The sequence below is a fragment of the Acinonyx jubatus genome, chromosome B4 (genome assembly GCF_027475565.1).
Source record: "Acinonyx jubatus isolate Ajub_Pintada_27869175 chromosome B4, VMU_Ajub_asm_v1.0, whole genome shotgun sequence".
Classification (NCBI taxonomy): Eukaryota; Metazoa; Chordata; class Mammalia; order Carnivora; family Felidae; genus Acinonyx; species Acinonyx jubatus.
In genome coordinates, this window is record NC_069387.1 from 24995043 (window position 1) to 25017950 (window position 22908).

At 38.3% G+C, this 22908-nt stretch overlaps 1 long non-coding RNA gene across 2 annotated transcripts in view; it reads left to right on the top strand.

The window, feature by feature from the left end:
• The window catches only part of LOC113603630 (uncharacterized), a 117676-nt gene that overhangs the window by 3040 nt on the left and 91728 nt on the right, over positions 1-22908 (top strand). For both annotated transcript variants that reach the window (XR_003425276.2, XR_008299965.1), the window contains exon 2: positions 7243-7349. This is a non-coding gene — a long non-coding RNA (uncharacterized LOC113603630). The remainder of the gene's footprint in view (positions 1-7242; positions 7350-22908) is intronic.

Genomic DNA, 22908 nt, shown 5'->3' on the forward strand with positions numbered 1-22908 from the left:
AGAATCCATTTTAAAATGAAAAAACAAAACCCACAATGGAGGGTAGGTTTTAAAATGAAATAGTATGGAGAATCCTTCTGTAATGTACAAATAAGCATGTATTTTGCGATGGACCAAAATTTTATTTTTTCAAGTTTCATTCTCTATGCAAAAGTGAAGTTTCTTCTTTATTTTAACCCACAGTTCAAATACAGTTATCATTATCTTTAATTCCACCTTTTCCAAAGGTGAATTTTACTTAGCTTCTAATGCTGTATTCTAAAGTCAGTACATGAAATGCTATATCATAATCCTCAGAACTAAACCTTGCAATTTTAGAAAGCACTATCAGAAGCTTTAGAGAGTATATAGTTTGTGGGAGATAGCCATATGCAGGGAAAAGAGAAAAACAGTTCAGGCCAGAAGTCAGAAAAGTTGAGTCCAAATTCTCAAAATCGAGTCTGAATTCTGGTTAATTTGATGTTGGCTTAGTCTGAATTTACTAAAGTATAAAATGAAGATGTCAATTTTTCCATAAATTTGCCATATACTATTGTTAAGATATTTTTTAAATGTGAAAGTAACGTATTGCAATTGCTAAAGCTAGAAAAATGTCAAGTAGAACATTTGGCAGAAATCTTAATTTGTTCTGTTAGACCTAGAGTGTAGTTATAAATATAAATAATTTTCCTTTCTTACAAGAAAAAAAGAAGCTTTCATTTTAAGCATTTTGATATTTTACCAAGGGGCCTGATGTTTCACAACAAATATTGGTCAAAGTTTTTGAAAATAAGGATTGCTTTTAAACTCTCTTTTCTGGTTATTACTTATAGGCAATGAAATAAATTACAAAGCCAGGGAAATTCTGTCACTTTCCATCCAAATGTTATTAAATAGTAAATTTATGGACAAATAGCAGGTTCAACCTCACACTTGGCCAGCATGAGTCGTAGAGATACATGTTGAAGTGCGTAAGTGGAACAACATAACAAGCAGAGAAAGACACAGCTGCAGAAACATCGTGGGCAAACTAGTAGAATAGGAGCCCTCCAAATTCCGCAAGGCATTTTCACTTTGTTTATAATTTGACTTTGATTGCATTAATAATGCAGGATAAGTTCTGTCAGAGAGGGGGGTCTTCTCCATAAATTCATTCTCAAGCAAGGAACAGAGTCCAAGTGAAAGTCCCTCTTCTGCTAGCTCCACCCAGTCATGTTCCTGAGACTCAACCACCGAGAGGTGGCCACCACTGGTTTGATGTGTATCCTCTCGATGGTTTTCTCGGCGTTCACATCCATGAATACAAACAAAACATAATAGTTTTGTTTTATGACCTTCTGAAAGAAATGAGACCATACCTTACAGAAGGGTATACACATACAGAGACACACAGAACTAAACTAAAACTTGCTTTCTCATTCAATTTCATAGAGAATTTTCATGTGAGTACCTATAATACAAATCCATAGTTTTAACTGTTACATAATGCTCCATAATCTATTTAGCCATTCCTCGTCATCATTTCTGCCTTTTCAATGTTCACTATTATAAGCATTACACACCCTTGTTTATGATTATTTCTGCACACGTGTAAACATTTTTCTAGGAATCGCTACACAGACATAGAATTACTGGGTTGAAGGAATCATGATTTTAAAATTTTGATAAATATTTCCAAATTTCCCTCCAACCTGTACCTCCACAAAGTCTCCATTTCCTGACATGCTAACACAGCATATGTTTGGACTTCATAATGTTTGCCAGTATGATGGGTAAAATAATGTCTTCTTGTTTGAAAACCTTTGCATTTGTTTATAAGCCAGTTGGGTTTCTTCATTGAAGAAACTTGCTTATATCTTTATTAGATGCCTTGTCGCTTTTATAAAGTCTTTATAAATGATTTTTCCGTGATATATATGCTTTATATATTGCAAGTGTCATCTGGCCTGACATCCACCTTTTGCCTTTTTGGTTTTGCCTCACAGAAGGTTTAAATGTGAATATAGGTCAATAGGTCTGCATTTTCCTTTTTGAATTCTGGGTTTTGTGTCTTCCTTACAAAGGCTTTTAAAATATTTTCTAATAATACTTTAAAAAATTGTTTTCACTTGGCCCTTTAATCCTTCTGGAATTAATCTGTATATGTTGTGAGATAGAGCTCTAATTTGGCTTTTTTTTCTTCAGTTGAATAGTCAGTTATTCCTATGGTGTCTATTAAAGAGTTTCCCCTCATTGATTTGAAATTACTTTTCTCGTATATATGGCGTATTCCTTTCCACATGTAGGTTGGTCTAAGAAGGCTTTAAGAGATGTTGCAAAACCCAATAGACTATAATAAATTTAATCTTCAAAAATTTAAAAGCATCCTGCCCGCCAAAGACTTTCAATATTATTCTGTTTCTAATTTCAGAGCATGTCAAGTATCGAAATAGTAATATGCATGGCCTGGTTATGGTTCTAATTTAGAAGGCTAATTCAATACTGTTCTAGGACGAACTTGCCGTTTATTTTGTCGCGGTCCTGCTCAGAAGGAAGAGAGCAGTTTCAGGCAGCCATATTCTCCAGGGTAGAGTACGGCTGCACAGAGCTTTTCAAATGCATCACAGAACCAAACGATAACCGACCATGAGCAATATAAGGTTATTTGTAAAAGTGATGAGTCCCTGCTATCCGTGATTTGTGAAAGTAAAATGCATTTTTTTTTCTTGCTCAACTTTTTGTGAAATGTGATTCCCCCCCTTCCCCACTGCCCCCCATTCTCCCCCCCGCCAAAGCAACCTGTTAAGATGAGAACCTTCAATCTGATTGCATATGAGTCAAATTCACTCTGGACAAAAATGCAAATATCTTCTTGCCCTCATTTCTGCCAAACATTAGCTACATAAAAGTACAGAAATGCAAATGGTAAACAGTCAGTAGCATTGAGATCCAGGTGGATTGCTGTTTTTTGTTCTACTTCATACAGCTTGAGACAGGACCTGAAGTAACCCTGGGACACTAATACCTCATCTTTTCCCTTGATTCCAAAATATTTTCAGTAGCCACTGACAATCACAGAGTCTCTATTCCATTACACACATGAAAATACACTATAGACTGGGGTCATAAGGAGAATCTGGAGAACATTTTATCCTCAAAGTGTACATTGAAATACAAGAATTTCTCCCAGGAGATTATTGTATCTTGAAAATCAATTTGCTCGCACATCAAAAAGTGGCCATTTTAATAAATTTAGCAAAGACTTTTGATCACAAGTTAGTATGACTCTATATTTGGAACCTAATGGACTTCAGGTACTTAAGTTTTAAGATTTATTTCAGTTTTAAGATTTAATTACTATATGTACCTCATGCTGTTTCAAGCTTTTGACTGACCCCATCCATTTTTCCTGCTTTCATTTTCATCCTCCTGTTTTCACCTATGTGTAGGATATTTGAATAAGTTCACCAAAGGAATACATGTGAGCAAAAGTGATGTGTTCAACTTTTGCTTAACATGCTTAAAAAGAAATTGCTTGCCCTCCTCTTTAACTCTTCCCAGTTACCAAGGGCTAGAACACGGATGTGGCCGTGGTCCACACCTACTACTAATCAGATAACAACTCAAAGAACAGCAGAGCCACAAGATGAAAGCAATCTGGGACCTTGCATGGACCACATGGGTGAGAGCTTCTGGGCCTGGACTCAGCTAACTTTTTCTGGAAAGGGCTGGACAGTGAATATGTTAGGTTTTGTGGGTCATAAATTCTGTGTTCAACTCTGCCAATTACAGTGTGAAAACCGCCATAGATAATGCTTAACTATGAATGAGTCAATGAATGAGCGTTGCTGTGTCTCAGTGAAACTAATGCACACTGAAGATTCAATTTTATGGGATTTTCCTGTGCCACCCAATATGCTTCCTTTGACGTTTTTTCAGCCATATGTAAAAACCGTTCTTCCTTCAGAAACAGAAACAGTCAGCAGGCTAGATGTGACCTGAGGTTGTGTTTGCTGATCCCCTGGATGTGGCCTTCTCAGCTGGACTGATATGAGAGACAAATAAACTGCCCCTCCTGGAAGTCACTGTATTAGGGGGTTTCCTGGCCAAGAGGACTTAGTCCGTACCCTACATAATGCATGCCTGTACAAAGTTACTACCAGTGGGCTTAAGCAAAGTGCTTTTTAGATGACTAGAGGCTGCCACAAACAAAGAGAATGGGAAAGGGGGTGTAAAGAAAGCATGCTTTCTCCCCTCTCCTCCCAAGAACGTGTTACATGTGTGTAGAGAATCAACCTCATTGTTTTTACAATATTCTTGATGCTGTTATTATTTTTATTTTTTATTTTAACCACCTTTAGAAAAGGTATTGACATACCTTTAGACCCAGTATTGGTGTTTGAGTTTTGGTGCTTATGTTTTTAAGGAATGGAAAATGGTGATTAATTTGTAAGAATTACTGTTTTCTGGATCCCTTCCTCCTGTCTCTCCCCAAAACCCCGCAAAATTCAAACGATTTTTTTCATTGTTTTCTTTTTTAATAATCAACAGTAAATATTTATGGGACACCTGCATGCAAAATCCTGTGCCAAGAACTGCATGATCTTGATTTAAAAGACATGATCCTTGCCTAGCTTACAAACTTGTTAAGAAAGCACCAGAAAACAAACATACCTCATCTAAAACGTTTTAAGGTGCCTGATATAAAGATTTCTTGAATCCAGTAAATCTGTAAATCATCTGTAGAAATGCATGAGGGAGCTTGAAGACGATAGAAGGGCCATTTTATGTGTCTGCTAAAAATTTTGTAACCGTATTACCAACATCCTTCCCGAAAACATGCAAAAAGATCATTACTTCAGAAATTTGAGCCTGATTGAAAAACAGCGTTTTCACCTCTTACATCAGACTTTTTTAAGTTTTATGCCAAAAACCTCTGGATTTCAAGAGAGAGTTTTAGGGCTTCCATTGAAAAAAAAATTACAGCGAGAGTAAACACACAGGTTAGCGGGTGATTTTTCTTTCCTCCTTTCCTTGTCCAGGCCTTCCTGCAACCTACCTCTGGCCCTCCACCTTCACACTCCTTTGGAAAACTGTTGAAGGGAGAGAGGGATTGAAGGAGAGGAGTTTTGTGAATAAACTTGTCATATGTGGCGGTGAGGTAATTCTCGAGGTTTGTAGGGAGAAGCCTCCACTGCTCCTCAGCAAGAAGAGACAAATTCTTGCCCAAGTATCTGGACTCCAGGCCCATCAGCAGGCCGCTGATTGGGGTTGGGGGGGTGGGGGCATCAGGTCTGCACCTAGAACTACACAGTGATCTTAAGTCATTAGCCATCCATTTGTTTTGATATTCATTGAAGTTTCCTAGGTGTGCTTTGATGTCATAAATCCTGTTTAGAAAGGAGTGTGGGCTGCAGGAAAGGGAAAAGGAAAAAAGGTGTTTTGCCAATGAATTGTGCAATTTAAATAGCCCAAAGTCTAGGATAAGAGAAGCCTTGTGATATCCAAATGTCACAATTTTTTTTTTTCTTAGACCTGTAGTAGCAGTCAGCTCAAGACACAATATCCTAACGTTGCTCTTCTGGACTCTTATAAATGGGGACATAATAAAGGATTTTTTTTTAATTACATAATATGAACACAGCACTTACTATGTACTATTCTAGGCACTTAACTCATTCTCACAGCCACCCTTTGGGGTAAGCACCCATTAGTACCCATTTGGTAGAAGAAGACACAGAGGTATAGACTGGCCCTAAGTCACAGGTTGATTGCTGGTGGAGCCAGGATTTGAATGCAGTCTGGCAGGTGCCAGGGTTTGTTTGCTGAATCACCTAACTATAACCAACTGCCTCTTTGCGGTACATAGGAATGGTAGAAAGAAAGAACTCTAAACACTTGACTGCGTAATTGTAGGCACAGCTAAATATGTTGCACACCTTTTGGTTCCTCACTTAAGAGCAGGAAATTCAGTGCCAATGTGTTTGCTTTCCTTTCCGTATGTGGCCTTTTTTCTCAGCGTCACCTAGAATGTGATGTCTTCCCACAGCTCCGACATCATGGTCAAAAGGTTGTACTTCGTGCTAATCTTCATGTGTGTGGTCACATTCAAGAGCCAATAACTGCTGACTCTTCTGTGGGTTCTCTAAATCTGGAGAACATCCTTCCCACCAGGCAGTGAAGTGGTTCAGCGATGAAAAACAACATGCTTTGGAATAGCCCCAGCAATCTGGAAATGTTGCTTTGTTGTAGGAGTAGACACAGCATGATTATAAGTGGCATATCTCAAGGGAGGTGAAAATCAGTAGCTTTGACTCAGGAGCCTGAGGAAATGATAGTGGCTCCTACAACTTCATGAACTTCTTCTTGCTGTTATGTCTTTGTTCTGTTTTGTTTTGTCTTGTTTTTGTTTGTGATAGTTGTTAGGCCTGCTTCTAGCATTTGTTAGAGGACATTAGTCCAAGGCAAGAGTACAAATGAACGCCTACACCCCATATGCCTAAATATTTAAAAATTGCAAATCAAGCTAAAACATTGTTAAATAAACTATGTTGCATCCCTCTACCTTGACAAATATACTATCATGATGAAAAATCAAAAACTGTAAAGTTATGATTTTTGTTGGGAAAATATCAAAGACAAGTTGGTTTCATTGTTACTGCACATGTCTGGACTCTTTGATGTTGGACTGGCAATGTCGAGATGAGTAATAAAATTAAAGAGACATAATTCATCATTTATTATGTATTTAATTAGATTTATTTTTCTTGTCTTCATTTCAGCAAACATTGCTATGTTATTGTAACCAGTATTCTCTCAGAATTTGTGTTCTGAAAGATTACAAATAAAATGCAAATCTACTAAAAATATCCAAAACATATTGAATACATGAAATACATGAATATATTTTCATCAAGAATGTACATTAAAATAAATAGAGAAAAATTCAGTTAAATTTATTTTATTATGAAGTGCTATTTTTATTCTAAAATGCTTACATTATATAATAAATAGATTCAAATAGAATTCAAATAGAAAAGAGAAAGCAATAACTAATGAATATAGGATTTTAAGTAAAGCTGAAATTTTATTTAATATTTTGGAACATTAACTTAAAGTATCTTATATAAATAAAATTATTTGTTAACGCTAGTGTTCAATGCACAGCTAGTTGTCAATGTAAAGTATTGGTATCTGATTTCATGAATGATTTGTCTAGATCTACACACCAGTCTTTGAGTGATATGAATTGTTTAATATTGCAGAATGTTCTTTTGCTGCCAGGTGCGAACATTGCAAAGATTTGCTAAATACTGAATACCTACAGAGCCGTGGATTAGAGAAGCAAGAAAGTGATGCCAGGCAGTCCTGGAAAACAAATACTGCATGAGGTAAGGCTGTATTGCATTTATGGGATCTGCTGAGTTGATTAATTTGCCTTTTCTCCTTGCTCTTGGAAGCAGTACTCACCTCCAATGTTCTTAGCAGTACAGTCCAAACCTTTACAATATTTGGATGTGATCACCTTTTACTTTGAGGACATACAGCAAATGATGTGTAGAAGCATTTTATGGGCCCTGAATGATGCTGGTCATGCACGTGCATGCATGCCTCTGTGTGTATGTGTGTGTGTTTGTGTGTGTGTGTGTGTTTGTGTGTGTGTGTGTGTGTTTGTGTGTGTGTGTGTGTGTGTGTGTGTGTGTGTGTGTGTTAGAGAGATGTAGGTCCTTTCAAAGAAAGATTTAGGGTAGTGGCTCTTTGCTTGGGTCTATGGGTGGTACTGGTTGTTTTGAGTGTTTTTAAGTTTTTAAGTATTTATTTATTTATTTACATACTCACTTATTTACTTATTTTTTTGAATTTATTAAACTTGAGCCCTCTGATGAATCAAAATAAAATTACACTTACTGAAACCTTTCCATGAGTTTATCCTTTGATGATCCTGCAATGATTAACACGTGTTACAACCTCTGAAGTTACAGAAAGCAGGGTCAGTTTTAAAGCCCTGACAGGGTAACATACATTTTTAACAGGGGCAATTATTGCAGAGCCATCCTGTAGGAAATAATGTCTTCACTGAGGGTCAGAGGATTATACGCCTGAGTGAAGTCAGCTTTGCAAGTTATTTGCCTTAAGATCAACGAGGAGACAGCTGATTGTGGGCACTGAATATGGTTACCACTTACGTGCCTTATTCACAGGCAACCATGAGCTCCACAAAACGCTTTTTATTTCCTTCACTGCCATGTTTTTAACATGTAGCCCATGAGCCGCCTTAAACAGGGGCGCTTGTTAAAAATGCACATTCCAGATCCCATCTATATATGCTGAAAATCAGATTTTCTGGGCTTACACCCTATGGTGATGCTGATACGATGTTTCTCCAGCCCTGTTTTGTAAAAGAAATTGATGTAGGACAATGGTGCATAAGCTTTTTAAATTATACACCCTGATTAGTACAGATATTTTGGGCAGGCGTCTCTAGTATATAATCATTTCTTTGTAAATGGTATACACGTACTATTGTGCTATTATGTAAACTGTAAAACACACACACACACACACACACACACACACACACACAACAGATTTTTAAAAGGCAAAGGTGAAATAAACAATATTGTATTTTATTTTATTAAGTTTATTTACTTATTTTGAGAGAGACAGCACTAATGGAAGAGGGGCAGAGAGAGAGGGAGAGAGAGAGAATCCCACATAGGCTCTGCACTGCCATCACAGAGCCCCATGTGGGGCTCGAACCCATGAAGCTGTGAGATAAATAAACAATATTTTAAATTAATTGTTTTATCTCTCAGTGATACAAAAATATTTTTTGCTTCCAGAAAAATACCATCGTTAATAAATACATATTTATTAATATTATCAACAGGCTATTTTTAATGAAAGCAATATAATTTGAATTGCTTCATGCTTTAAAAAACATCTTGGTTTAGGAGCACCTGGATGGCTCAGTCGGTTAATCATCCAACTTCTGCTCAGGGCCTGATCTCACAGTTCCTAGGTTCGAGCCCCTCGTTGGCCTCTGTGCTGACAGCTGGGAGCCTGGAACCTGCTTCAGATTCTGTGTCTCCCTCACTCTCTGCCCCTCCCCCACTCATGCTCTGTCTGTCTCTGTCTCTCAAAAATAAATAAACGTTAAAAAAAACTAAAAAAAAAACCATTTTGGTTTAATAATAGTTTAAAGGTTGGGACTCAAGTTCAGGTTAATTAGAGACTTGTTTTTCATGTCATCTCTAAAAAAGATACTTTGGGACAAGACAGACTCACACAGAAGAGGTGTATTTCTGACTGTACTTACCATTTGTTTTCAGCCCATCCACAAGTTTTGTAAAGAGTTTGCTTAAAATTGTGCTTACAAGTCTTACATGATTATCAGCCAGTTCTTGTAAATGAATCACAAAGTGTTACATTTTTATTTTCAGCAAATGCCTTTAATAATTCCCTGAAACTCCTTGAGAGATTTTAAAATAGATGTGAGAATTCCGTTTTCAAGTTTTTAAAGTGTGACAGAAGTTTCCTTAGGTAATTGAAGTCATTTTCAGGAACAAAATCACACAGTGATGGGTACATTTCTAAATCGTGAGTGTCTTTTGGAAAGCAGTTACTTTGTCAATTGTTGTTAAATGTCATCTTTACCTGAAGGGGGCAGATGAAGAGTGTTTTATGTTTTTAAGTAACAAAAGGTAGATTCCCATTGAAAGTCCCATCCTCAAGAAGATGAACAAATTACTGTGGCTTAAATCTCAAGTGTAAGAGAAGGAAATGGTGAAAATCACAGTACTGCCAAGAAATGGGCAAAGGCTAGAAAATGGGAGGCCTGTATTTTATGCCCACTCCTTTCATTTGTATCTTGTAAAAATGGAGCGGTCATAAATTCTAATTGTAGACATCGCCATTCACTGTGGGAGGGGCACGGAGGCCTCTCAGATGACCCTTAGCCCTAAGTAACCGGGCAGGTCGTGGAATCCTTCACTGTGAGAAAGAATAGTAACAGTAACAAGAGCTGATAATTATGGAACTCTTAGGTGCCAGGCCCTGCTAGGGTTTTCTGTGAATCACTTCATTTACTACTCACACAATGCCCTGGGCACAGTCTTCGGGCTTTTGTGGATGAGGAATTTGAGTTTGAGGTCATGTAGCTACTAAATAATGGAGCCAGGAGTCTGGCAAGTTTGGGGACTTCATTTGTGGACATGAGGAGTTAAAATGCAGGTATGACCCCAGACCTACTGATTATCACTCAACTCTGACTTCCCAGTAAGATGGAGGAGATGTGGGAGGGTGCCTGGGGGCTGGATGCTACACCCTCAGGAAGCACCCTCCCTCCTGCTGAAGGAGCCCTCTGCATTCCCAAATCTGCAAACAGAGCAGAGGGTTGAGTATCTGAAATCATCAGTTGATCTTGTGGAGCATTGATTTCCTGAAGCCTACAGACTTCTTGGCAGAAGTTCTCTGTATGGTTGTTTTGGATATCATTTACTACGGAATGTGTTTCTTTAATTTCTGTGACATAGAGATGTAGTATTAGAGGCTGGGGCATTTTCTTGGACCATTGTAAATATTAGTTTGTGTTTTCTTGGACGGCTTCCTCTGAATGAGTCAATATATAAGCATCCATTCTATTCCAGGCAATGCCTGGATCCAGTGGTTTCAAAAATCTGTCCCTTTACTCTCAGGAAAATTACAGTCTAGCAAGAAGGAGGTAAGTGGGTAGGTAATTAATACAGTGTGTTGAAGTTGTTGATAGGGCTAAAACGTCTGTGCACAGACTCAAGAAGACAGAAGGCTTCCAAAAGGAATGAATGAAGTCAGGTAGGTAGGGCGGTAGGGGCTGTAGAGAAGGCCTCCTTCACGTGTATCAGGGTACTTGAAATTTGACATCATGTGTTCTCTCTTTCATTCCTCACTTCTGTGCTTCCTCATTTCTGTCTTCACAAATTTCCTATCATTGCCCTTCTGTTTTTTTTAATTTTCAATTTTTATTTATTTATTTAATGTTATTTTTTGAGAGAGCAAGTGGGGCAGGGGCAGAGAAAGAGGGAGAGAGAGAATCCCAAGCAGGCTCCACGCTGTCAGCACAGAGCCAGATGCAGGGCTCAATCTCTCGAACCATGGGATCATGACCCACAGCCAAAATCAAGAGTCAGACGCTTAACCTACTGAGCCACTCAGGCGCCCCCTGGTTTTTGTTTTTGTTTTTAATTCCTTCCTTCCTTTCAAACAGAATCACTTTCTTATTATCAGAAGTCATATTATTAACAATAAACAAAAGGAGGATAAGCAAATCTTCGCCAGTAGCCCTCACCTAGGATTAAAAGTTCTCTGTTTAAAGTTGTCTTTAAAATTATTGCAGTAATCAGTGCCATGTATCAGAAAGACATAAATCCCCAAGGTCTTCGAATCATGGTACTCCTACCCTCAGCGCATAATTCTTATAGTTTGTTTAATAAAGAAATATGTCTTATTGTTTCAAACACTGCATACGTACCTTAAGAAAGCTAGATTTCCCTTTATGTGTCAAAATTTTAATCTTATCGAATTATCTATCACTAATTTTCTCAATTATCCTTAATTATCCTCATAATACACTTTAGAGCTAGTTAGTCCTACATATTGGATCTAGTTTTTATGGCTCTCAGTTTTCTATCCTAGCATCATCCTTAATTTTTTCCCCATTGTTCAGCAACTTGTCGAATAGACCAGACCAAGGATCTCAACAGAATGATTCATCTTTATTCTGTCTGGGTGCCTTCTGGTGTTGTCATTGCATTCCCCCCATCCCCACTATTTTCTTATGCTGAAAGTTAGGTCTAAACTTTTTTGGGTTCAGATTAAACATTTTGGCTAGAATATACCATAGGGGATGGTTTGCAGTCTACTATGTGTCACGTCAGGAGATGTATTATTTGATAGCTCCACCATTCTTGGGGCTAAACTTGAGCACTGGATTTGGGTGATGAAAATCTGATCCCTCCATGAATGTACACTTACGTTTTCCTCCTGTGACTAGAAAGAAATCTTTGTGGTATTACTTTGGCACTCTGTGAATGTCAGATTCCCCATAAATCATGCACTTAATGCTTTTAACACTACCTGACAATCCTTGCCTCGGTCAGTAATTTCATTAGGGATCAACAATGATTAAAATCTAATTCAATCCTTCCTTTTCTCCTAATAGGTGACATTCTTGTATGAAGTAAATCTTTCTCTCATCAGGTGGGGTTAGGTTTGTTTTTGTTTGTTTGTTTTGTTTTGGTTACTCTGTAATATAGTCTAACTGGAGAGGCACAATTAATGTTTAATATTCCCCATTAGATACATGTGTTCAAAGGGAAAACCTTACTTAACTGCCTCAAGTGATAATATCTGACAGGGAATGGTGCTTTCCCATTTTTAAGTACCATTCTCTATTCATGGATTTTCATTGATTCATTCAGTGTCCTTACAACCTCGAAACACTTTTGGTCTCAAAAGTTATAAGTTGAGTAATTCAGCATCAGTTGTTTTACACTGCAGTGTTCTTTAAAAGAAACAGATACAGCCAATTCTACAATTTTACGAATGTTTTGAAAAAATGAGATTGACAAGATGGTGAAAATCCCTTTCACTACACATGATGAGCCACCTGGCTCAGCGTATGCCCTCCACCAGTTGTAGTGTGTGAAGTTCAGTCTGTCAGCCTCACAAGATTAAAATGAATTTACTCTTGGAAAAATGGAGTTACTGAGACTGAAAGGGAGGCACCATTTCAGTAACTGTTCACTTGCACCAGAATCAAGGTAAGATGTCTCTATTTGGGGACTTTTTCTTTTTTATGTAACAACACAGGTATTGGACTTTAGATTTTTTTCTTTTCTTTTTTTAAAATGAGTTGATAAATGGCTGACTACTGGCTTAATGGCACAGTTAATTCTATAGCACATACATTAAAAGAGGCGTGTATTTCTTATTATACTGTCTTCTAAAGTGAAGTTAAACCCAGAAGAACATGAAAATGATAAATGTGTATGAGCAGGTACATGTGAGCATGTGCAGACACACACACACACACACAGATATATTATTTAAAAACAATTTTTTTTAATTTTAGAGAGAGAGTGTGAGCAGAGGAGAGGGGCAGAGAGAGAGAGAGAGAGAGAGAGAGAGAAAGAGAATCTTATGTAGGGTCCACGCTCAGCACAGAGCCCAACGCAGACCTTCATCCCATGACCCTGGGATCAAGATTGGAGCTAAAATTAAGAGTCAGACACTCAACTGACTTAGCTGCCCAAGTACCCCAGAAAGACGTATTATTAAATTATAGAGTTCCCAACTGTCTTGACTTTAACATTGAAAGTCTCGTGTTTCAGTAAACACTCCAGTCCCAGGCAAAACGGGATGGTTGGTGACCTGAAAATTGCCAGGTAAAAATAGCATGGAATTCAGCAACAGATCTCTGTTCTTTAAAATTATTTTAAATGTTTATTTGTGTTTGAGAGAGAGAGACAGGGTGTGAGCAGGGGAGAGGCAGAGAGAGAGGGAAGCACAGAGCCCAACGCGGGGCTTAACCTCACGAACCATGACCATGACCTGAGCTGAAGTCAGACACTTTAACCAACTGAGCCACCCAGGCACCCCTGAATCTTCCTATTCTTGACTGAGACATTTAATTTTTTTTATTTTTTACATTTATTTATTTTTGATAGACAGAGACAGAGCACAAATGGGGGAGGGGCAGAGAGAGAAGGAGACACAGAATCCGAAGCAGGCTCCAGGCTCCAAGCTGTCAGCACAGAGCCCAACGCGGGGCTCGAACTCACAAACCGCAAGATCATGACCTGAGCCGAAGTCGGACGCTTAACTAACTGAGCCACCCAGGTGCCCCTTGACTGACACATTTAATAAGGCCTTTAATTCAGACATGAATTGATGTGTCAAACTGGCGGGAAGATAACTTATTAAGTACATAAGAATATGAATTCAAAGAAGTATCAGGAATGCACTAAAAGTCTTTAAAACTGCTAGTTATGAACGGGATCAAGAATCTTACTACCTATGTTTTCTTCAGAAGAGGTAACATAATTGCCAGTATTTCTGAATAGTTCAGCTAAAGCTTAGAAAGGAGAATGGCAGAAGGTACAATGTGCTTGAGTTGATTTTCAGTGTGGAATTTTACAGAGACTATTCATTGAATGTTAAGGTGAAAAGGACCTTGAGGAATTATAGAATCTATCTTTCCACATCTAGTCAAGGCCACAACTAGGTCATGATGGGATTATACCCAACATATTTTTAAATACTCTCAAAAAAGGATATTCCGTTGTTAATTTTATGCCTTATCCCAAACTCTCATCCTTTATAAAGATCAGATTTTTTGTTTCTGGCTGATGGTAAAAATTGTGAACAGCCAAAACCCATTCTTTGACAAAGGTTAGAAGATTATTTTTCAATTTTCTTTAAGTATTTTAATTCTAGAAGCTTTCAACTTTTCTTCAAAGTTTGTACTTTTAAGCCTTTAGTTATATCTGTGTTCTCCTCCAAATCCCTAAAGCATACATTTGGGTATGGTAACCAGCATAAAAAAAAGACAAGTTTTTGTATTCTTTAAATTATAGCAGTCATGAAACTGTCATATTTGTAGTGAAAATAGTATTATATAATAATCTTTGTTTTAGAGTCTTAATAATTTGATGTTTCAAGAAATCAAATCATTAGTTTAATAGACTGCAGGATCTCCAAATGGTTTTACAGATATGATAATAATACCTTATTGTTAAGGATTTGGACTGAAATCTCATTCTTCATCCTCAGGAACAGAGAGATAAGCCTAATCCTAGGTGCTTTTGAGTTAAAAAAAATTCCTTTGAGATCATAAAAGGGAAAGAATGTGATCCTATGAGACATATATTTTATTTTAGTTCTTTTTCTGGTTTCCAGATATTTGACCTGAGTTATTGTGTTTGGTGGGTAGATTAAGAATACAGAAATATTTTATTTAGGTTGTTGAGTTTTTTAAGATTGAAAGAGCTAACAGAAGTTAAAGGATATTTGCTACTTGATATCAGTGCAGGAGAATTAAAAAGCAGTATCTTAAAGTTGAACGTGCATGCGAAGTCACCTGGAGGATCTTATTAAAATCAGCTTATGATTCAGTGTAGCACAAGATTCTGCATTCCTAACTAGCTCCTAGGTGGTGCTGATGACCTAAGGACCATACTTTTCTTTCTTTCTTTCTTTCTTTCTTTCTTTCTTTCTTTCTTTCTTTCTTTCTTTCTTTCTTTCTTTCTTTCTTTCTTTCTTTCTTTTGCTTAATTGAAGTATAGCTGACACACAATGTTATGTTAGTTTCAGGTGCAGAGCATAGTGATTTGGCAACTGTATATGTTATGCTGTGCTCACCACAAGTGTAACTACCGTCTGTCGCCATACAAAGCTATTTCAGTATCATTGACTGTATTCCCTATGATGTGACTTTCATCCTTGTGATTTATTCATTCCCTACGTGGAAACCTGTACCTCCACTCCCCTTCACCCAGTTGCCCTTCCCTCAACTGTCCTTCCCTCTGGCAACCATCAGTTTGTTTTCTGTATTTATGGGTCTGTTTTTGCCTTTTTGTTTGTTTGCCTTTGTTTTGTCTTTTTAAGGACCACGCTTTGAATAGCAAGTTTGTAAAGAGCTTAGCTATAGCTTAGTTCAGACTTTCTCTTGTTAACCTGGAAAGACAAATAGTACCCACTGTGATACTCTCTTTATAGGAAGTGATGGGGACATGGATAGGGATGGAAAAACTACTTCAATGGTATTGTTGGTATGGAGAAGTATTTGTAAAAACTAATTAAGAAAGCTATTTCTGGGAGCGCCTGAGTGACTCAGTCAGTTGGACGTCCGACTTTGGCTCAGGTCATGATCTCGCGGTTTGTGAGTTTGAGCCCCACATCGGGCTCTGTGCTGACAGCTGGGAGCCTGGAGCCTGCTTCAGATTCTGTGTCTCTCTCTCTCTCTGCCCCTCCCCTGCTCACTCTCTGTCTCTCTCTGTCTCTCAGTAATAAATAAACCTTAAAAAAATTTTTTTTAAAGCTATTTCTGGGGCGCCTGGGTGGCTCGGTCGGTTGAGCATCTGACTTCGGCTCAGGTCATGATCTCACACTCTGTGAGTTCGAGCCTCATGTCAGGCTCTGTGCTGACAGCTCAGAGCCTGGAGTCTGCTTCAGATTCTGTGTCTCCCCCTCTCTCTGCCCCTCCCCTGCTCATGCTCTCTCTCTGTCTCAAAAATAAATTTAAAAAAAATTAAAAAAAAAATTAAAAAAAAAAGAAAGCTATTTCTGTAACACAGTGACTAGACTATGATGTAAATATGAATACTATATATAATAGCAGATTATCCTATAATTGCTGAGTGTTTTAGTTATGAATTTTTAATTTATACTTTATAAGTAGATTTAGATTTGTTTTACTCCCCTTTGATGAAATTAATTTTTCATATCATGCATATATCAAATTACCTTCTACAAAGAAAATTCATTTACAGAAATGAGGTATTGCAAATTTAAACCAAATACATTTTTTTACCTTGTAACTAGAGTTGACATTTAGATTATTTGAGCCAAACCCTGATAGCCTTATTTCATGTAGTGGCTACTTCAATTCATGGTCATTTATTATTTCAGTAAAAATTATTTATTGAGCAGCTCCTTATTTATTTCCTGTGCTTTTTGAATCTTTGCCTGATCTGTTAGGATTATTTGATTGGGATTAACAGAAAAAGCCTAAATCAAAATGGTTCAACCTAGATAATAGTTTACCTACCTATTTCTTATGTATCCAGGGATCCAACCTGACATTCCAAGACATCAAAGATCTAGTCATCTCTTGTCTTGTTACTTCTCCAAGGCATGACTTTCTGTGCTGAGATTATTATCTGGTCCAAGATGGCTGCTGGAGTTTCAGTCATTGTGACTCCATTCCGGTAAGCAGAAACGGAGAACAGGAGAAAGAAATACATGCTTCTTCCACCCCCACATTACTTCTCTTTGTATCTCACAGATCACATTTAATCCCATGACTGCACTTAGCTGCAAGGAGAGCTGGGAAATGCAATCTTTATTCCAAGTGGCCATGGTGGCCATCTACAAAATTTAGGATACTATTACTTTGGAAGAGGGGTTGGCAAACTATGACCCGCAGGCCAAATCTGACCACTGCTTATTTTTGTAAGTAAAATTTTATTAAGTCATAACCATGCCCATTCATTTACATAATGTCTATTGTTTCTTTCACACTATAATGGCAGAGCTGAGTAGTTGTGAAAGGAAACATACAGGCCACAAAATCTAAACTATTTTCTGTCTGGTCCTTTACCGAAAATGTTTACTGAATCTGCTATGAAGGAAAAGGAAGACAAACCTGCAGCTTCTGTTACATATTTTAGGCTATTTTTCCTTCCTCTCTCAACTTTAGCTCATTAATAAAAACCAGTAGCTTCTACAAAATGCTAAAAAAGTAGGGCTTAAGTGAGAATTGCACTTATCCTGGAGGTTGAGTAGACTATTTGAGTAAATTACTCAAATGTTCCCACATGGTATTTTTCTTTATTTTATCAATAAGATTTATAATTGTTCCACATTTTGGTCTTGTATCAGTCAGGATTTAATTGATGTAAACAGAATCTATTCTAGCTAGTTTAATCAGGAAGGAATTACAGGATATTAAACAACATAGGAAATCATTAAGAGCTTAAGACTGGGGACAAGAGAGGTGCTAAATAGGTAAATTCTAGGTAGATTTTTTGGAAACGACTCCCTAAGTGCACTACAAAGCGGGACCACCAAAAAAACTTCCATGTCTTGTCCCTGATCAGGGAGCTACTGGCTCCAGAACACCACCACCCTGTGTCATTGTCAAGAATTGCCATAATGAAGAAGCCACCACTTCTGCTGGTTCCAGAACTATGATTCACACAAGCAGCCTCAAGGTCCTGCACTGTGCCTCTGATACCCATTGACCTTGTGTGTGGACACTGCAGCATCTGCTGAGGGTGGCATGAAAAACTTCAGATGTCTCTGTGAGGAGGCTTGCCAGAAGAAATGGCAAAACAGCTGAGGCAAGGCCTCTACCTTACTCCCAAATGCCAAATCTGCTGCAGAGTGCATCTGATTTGCCAAACCTAGATCACATTCAGAATCCAAGCTGCAAGGTAGTCTGGGAAATGTACCTCTTAAGTTTCTAGTCTCCATAGCCTGAGGAGACTAGAAAAAGACTAGAAAAAGGGTGGAATGAATGGTAGGCACCAATACTTGCCCTGTTCTAGAACAGAAACAACATCTATATGGAATGATGTCCTTTTTTCTTGATTATGGAAAGTCAGTATATCGACAATCTTCCTGAACTTGGTCAGATCATGAAAGTGTTATATTCTCAGAAGTATACCAGAATGAGGCAATATTAAAGTTTGTGTATTTATTTTGAGAGAGAGATCAGGGGAGGGGCAGAGACAGAGGGGGAGAGAGAATCCCAAGCAGGCTCTGCACAGGCAGCACAGAGCCTGATGTGGGGCTTGAACTCACAAACCATGACATCATGACCTGAGCCACAACCAAGAGTCAGACGCTTTCCTGACTGAGTCACCCAGGTGCCTCCAGAATGATCATTTGTATTTTTTGTATCGGTGCCTTGACATATATATATTTTTAGCATTCTTCTGGTAAAATATCCCTTGGAAACATTATATGTAAGTAAATAAATAAATAGTTGCTCTCATCAGAGCAGCAACAGGGCCTGTTCCAGAAAGTGTGTGCTCCCTGTATATTCCAGGTGCTTGCTTATGTTTTCCAGACTCCCTTGAACTTAGGTTAACACCATGTGACTGCATTCCTGCCAATGAAACATGTCACACTTAGCTGGTCCTAAAACCCCTGTGGACCCTCCATTTCTCTCTTCCCCATTGCAGCAACAGTGGCGTCCATGTATTGATAAAGTAGCATCACACCATAACAGCTGGACCCTAGACTTACCAGATAGAAGAGAAGGCCTTTTGCCCTACACTGGTGTTTGTGGGGAGAGAAATAAACACTTGCATGATGCCGCTGAGATCATATGTCATCACGACATAGTGTGTCTCTCTTGACAATATGGGCCTGAAGTCTTGTAGTCCCCACCTCTCATCCCTCCACTGCCAGCCTCTCACTGCCTCTCCTTTTCTCTCTGCTTTCTACCCACCTCCTAAGACAGCTTCACGTAGCTATTTTGGGGGGCACAGTTTGTAAACCATTACTTTAGGCTTTTCAATACCCTTTCCTCTGGTTTTGGAATGTAAACAGTTGTATAAAAAATGAGTATTACTTTTCAGGTAAATGAGGATGGGGAAGGCAGGTGCTGATCTCTTACTGCACTTTATTGAGAACAGCTCTGAATTTATGTTTTACAGACAGAATTCCCACTGTTCAGAAAGAGTATGAAAACTATCATATTCAGGTTTTTAAGTTATTATATATGGAATCCGGCTTTTACTGGAAACAGCATTGTTTGTCAAAGTGATACAATTGGATATCATTTGAATCTGACTTTTCCATAAAAATGATGTTAACATAGGCACTAAGGGTCCTGACTGAAAGCCCAGTTTCTGAAATAAAAACTACTACAGACAGTATATTTAACCAGCTGGAAATAGTGTGTTTGATTAGCGATAGAAATAAAGTTGTATTATTCAAATAAATGGGAACTGTATTAACCAATCACAGAACATTTTATTTAATAAAGAACACTGTCATAGTACACTGTAACTAATCAGCAATCTCAACAGAGTACACAAAATTCAGAAGGACTTCTAAGAAAGAATGGCAGATTTGGGGGCTGGGGGGAACAGACCTATTGCATGACTCATCCAGGAATTTGAAGACTTTCTTTTCCTCATCAAACATTTCCTTGTAATAACCTTAGGCATCAGAGGTCAAGCAGTTGACCTTACTGATACATTGGGCATCAGACTTCTCTCTTGTGTTCCATGGTGTCGATGCATGTCTAGAAGGTCAGGAGAAAAAAACGTGAGTGGACTGAATATGGATCTCTCTGTTTTTGCAAAGTGAGCTTCTAATCCATTCAGGCCTCAGCTCAGATGTCACCTCTTCAGGGAGATCTTCCCTGACCACCTTATCTGAAACAGCTGTATCTTCCTCCCCTATCACTTTCCAGGCTTCACTCACTTTACCTTATTTTCTTCATACCACTACTCACTAATTGAAACTATGTTGTTTTTTTTTCCCATTTCTTCACTAGCATTTAAGCTCCATGAAGGGAGAGCTTTTAACACCACTGTAACTCCAACAAATACATTGCCTGGTACATTACGTAGTAAGTATTCAATATTTTTTCAGTTTCTCTGCCAGAAACAAGAGGGGGATTTTCTCTGATCTTTGCTATGAGAACGTGGTAAGGCTCTTGGAGGTAAAACTCATAAAAGTGCCACCCACCTTCCCAAGGCTGGATCCCACTCTGGAGTTTTTAATTCTCAAACTTGTCAGCACATTGCCTCCAGGATTTGTCAATTACAATTTAGGTTTCCTACCCTGGTGCTGGGTCTCTAGGTGGTTTTTCCTGGTGGGATTCACCTGTCTGTCCATAATTCTGGGGGCAGAGTTTTGTCCTGTGACCTCAGTTCTCTAATGGATCCCAGATGACTTGTTAATTTCAGTTTATTTAGCTTTTTTTTTTGTATGGATAGGAGAAATGACTTCTAAACTACTTACATGCTGGACTGTAAATTGGAAACCATTTGCTAATTTTTAATAAATAAGTGAATAAATGCTATTGAGAATGTATAGCTATCAGCTGGTTCACTACAATTGGTCTAGTTTTGCAAATTGGAACTTTGTTTTAATCAATTACAACACAATGATACAGGAGGAGATGAATCTTCATAGCAGTGAATGGCACTTCTCTGATGATTGAACTTTTTTTACTACATCGGATTGTTTGCATAGTACAGAGAGTTGTATATAAAAGTTACATTATCCATTAATCAATAATTCCTTAAACTGGGGTGCTTGGGTGGCTCAGCTGGTTCAGCATCCAGACTCTTGATTTCAGTTCAGGTCGTGATCTCATGGTTCATGAGTTCAACCCTCCCTTAGGCTCTGCTCTGACAGCACACACACACACACACACACACACACACACACACACGCACACTCTCTCTCTCTCTCTCTCTCTCAAAATAAATAAGTAAAACATTAAAAAAATAATTCCTTAAACAGAAAGCAACATATTCTAAATGTATGGACTATAGTACAGGCTAAGTTACAGTAACAAATACTTCCATAAGTCACTGGTTCAGACATAAAAGTGTATTTCTCTCTCATGCAGTCTGAAAGGATGTGGTTTCCCAGGTTGGGTGGGCAAAAGATCAGGTAGAGACCCAGGCTGAATTTAAAGAGAATATATAATGTGGATGCTGGCTGTTTAGTTAGGAAGGACTACATATGATCCAAATATAAAGTGTGTACATGTGTGTGTATATGGGGTGCAGATGAATCAATTTTAGCATAGCGTTCTGTTTGAAGAATATATAGTCCTGTAGCCCAAAATGAATTAAAAGACATTTTAATATTTTATATGCATTTCTCAAGGACTGTTAGGGAGATCTGTGCCATAATCCATAACAATACTTTAAAAGATATCATCTCTCTTCCACACTTCTTTCATACTCTGTATTTGTTCCAGAGTCTTCTTGAAATCCCCCAATTCCCCTGACCCCCACCTTTTCTCTCTTTTCTGTCTTCTTTCCTCCTGCCTCCACCTCAAGCTCTTTCTTATTGAGATCAATTTAGAATTGAACTTCTTTTTTATGGTTTCATTTCTGCTTTGCTCATTATCTGGATTCTCCACAAGAAAGAACCCAGGGCTGACCCAGAAAGCAAATCTCTTTTCCCTTTTTCTTCAAGCATCTTTGGCCCAGTTGCTCTCCCTGTCTTCTAGTTTTGCGTTACAAAAACACCAAGAACTAGATTGGCAAAAAAAAAAAAAAAAAAAAGAATTGCTTACGGTGGTGGGGGGAAGGGTAGAATCTGCACGGACAGGAATGGGGAGGCCATGAATACTTGCGCGTTAAAACGTCTTGTTTCCATCACACATATATCATTAAGAGCTCAAGTGAGGATAATGTGCGCCGCTGTAACTCCAAAACAGATGGAAAATCTCTCAGTTTAAAAATATTCACAAAGCTGGATTTATACAGATGTTCCACCTGAAGGCAGAGCTGAACAAATTAATGCTCACAGTGGACTATGAAAGTCTAATCTATAAAGTGAAAAGGGAAGGGAAGGAAACTGAAAATTACTGAGCACTTACTCAAGTATTGTGTTAAGCTCTTTAAACAATGTCATGTCATTTAAAACCCCCCATAACCCTTCAGATCAGTGTTCTCGGCTTGGGGATATACTATTCTCAGTAGAACACGAGTGGTGAGATTTTAAAGTGCTTGTGTTTTCATACCAAAAATAACATGAAAATGCTTAACACGATACAGCGTGAGTGCCTTATGATATGCTTTTTTGATTGTCATGTAAGTGGCTGACATTAAGCTTTTGGTTGCTGAGCCATCCATTTGAAATATAACCATCTCAAATAAACACGCAGCCGGCGGTGTGACACGGCCACTAGCTGAACAACTAGATGAGGAGTTAGGGTGCCCCCACTTGGGAAGTCCCCTTTCCAGAAAGCCCTGTATAACCTAGATAACTGACTGCTTGAGCAGTCCTGCTTTTTCCTCCCTGGACCCCAATTCCTGCCTTCTTATGTTCTAAATTCACCAAGAAAGAGTGAACCCAAGAAAACCCACACTTGGACCCAGTAATGTCAAAGCCCCAGGTCCACGGTCCTTCCCTCTCTCTCTATGACCTCGTTATGTGGCCCTTGGACATGTTGTGTATCCTCCAGGACTTGTAATATTCCTCCCC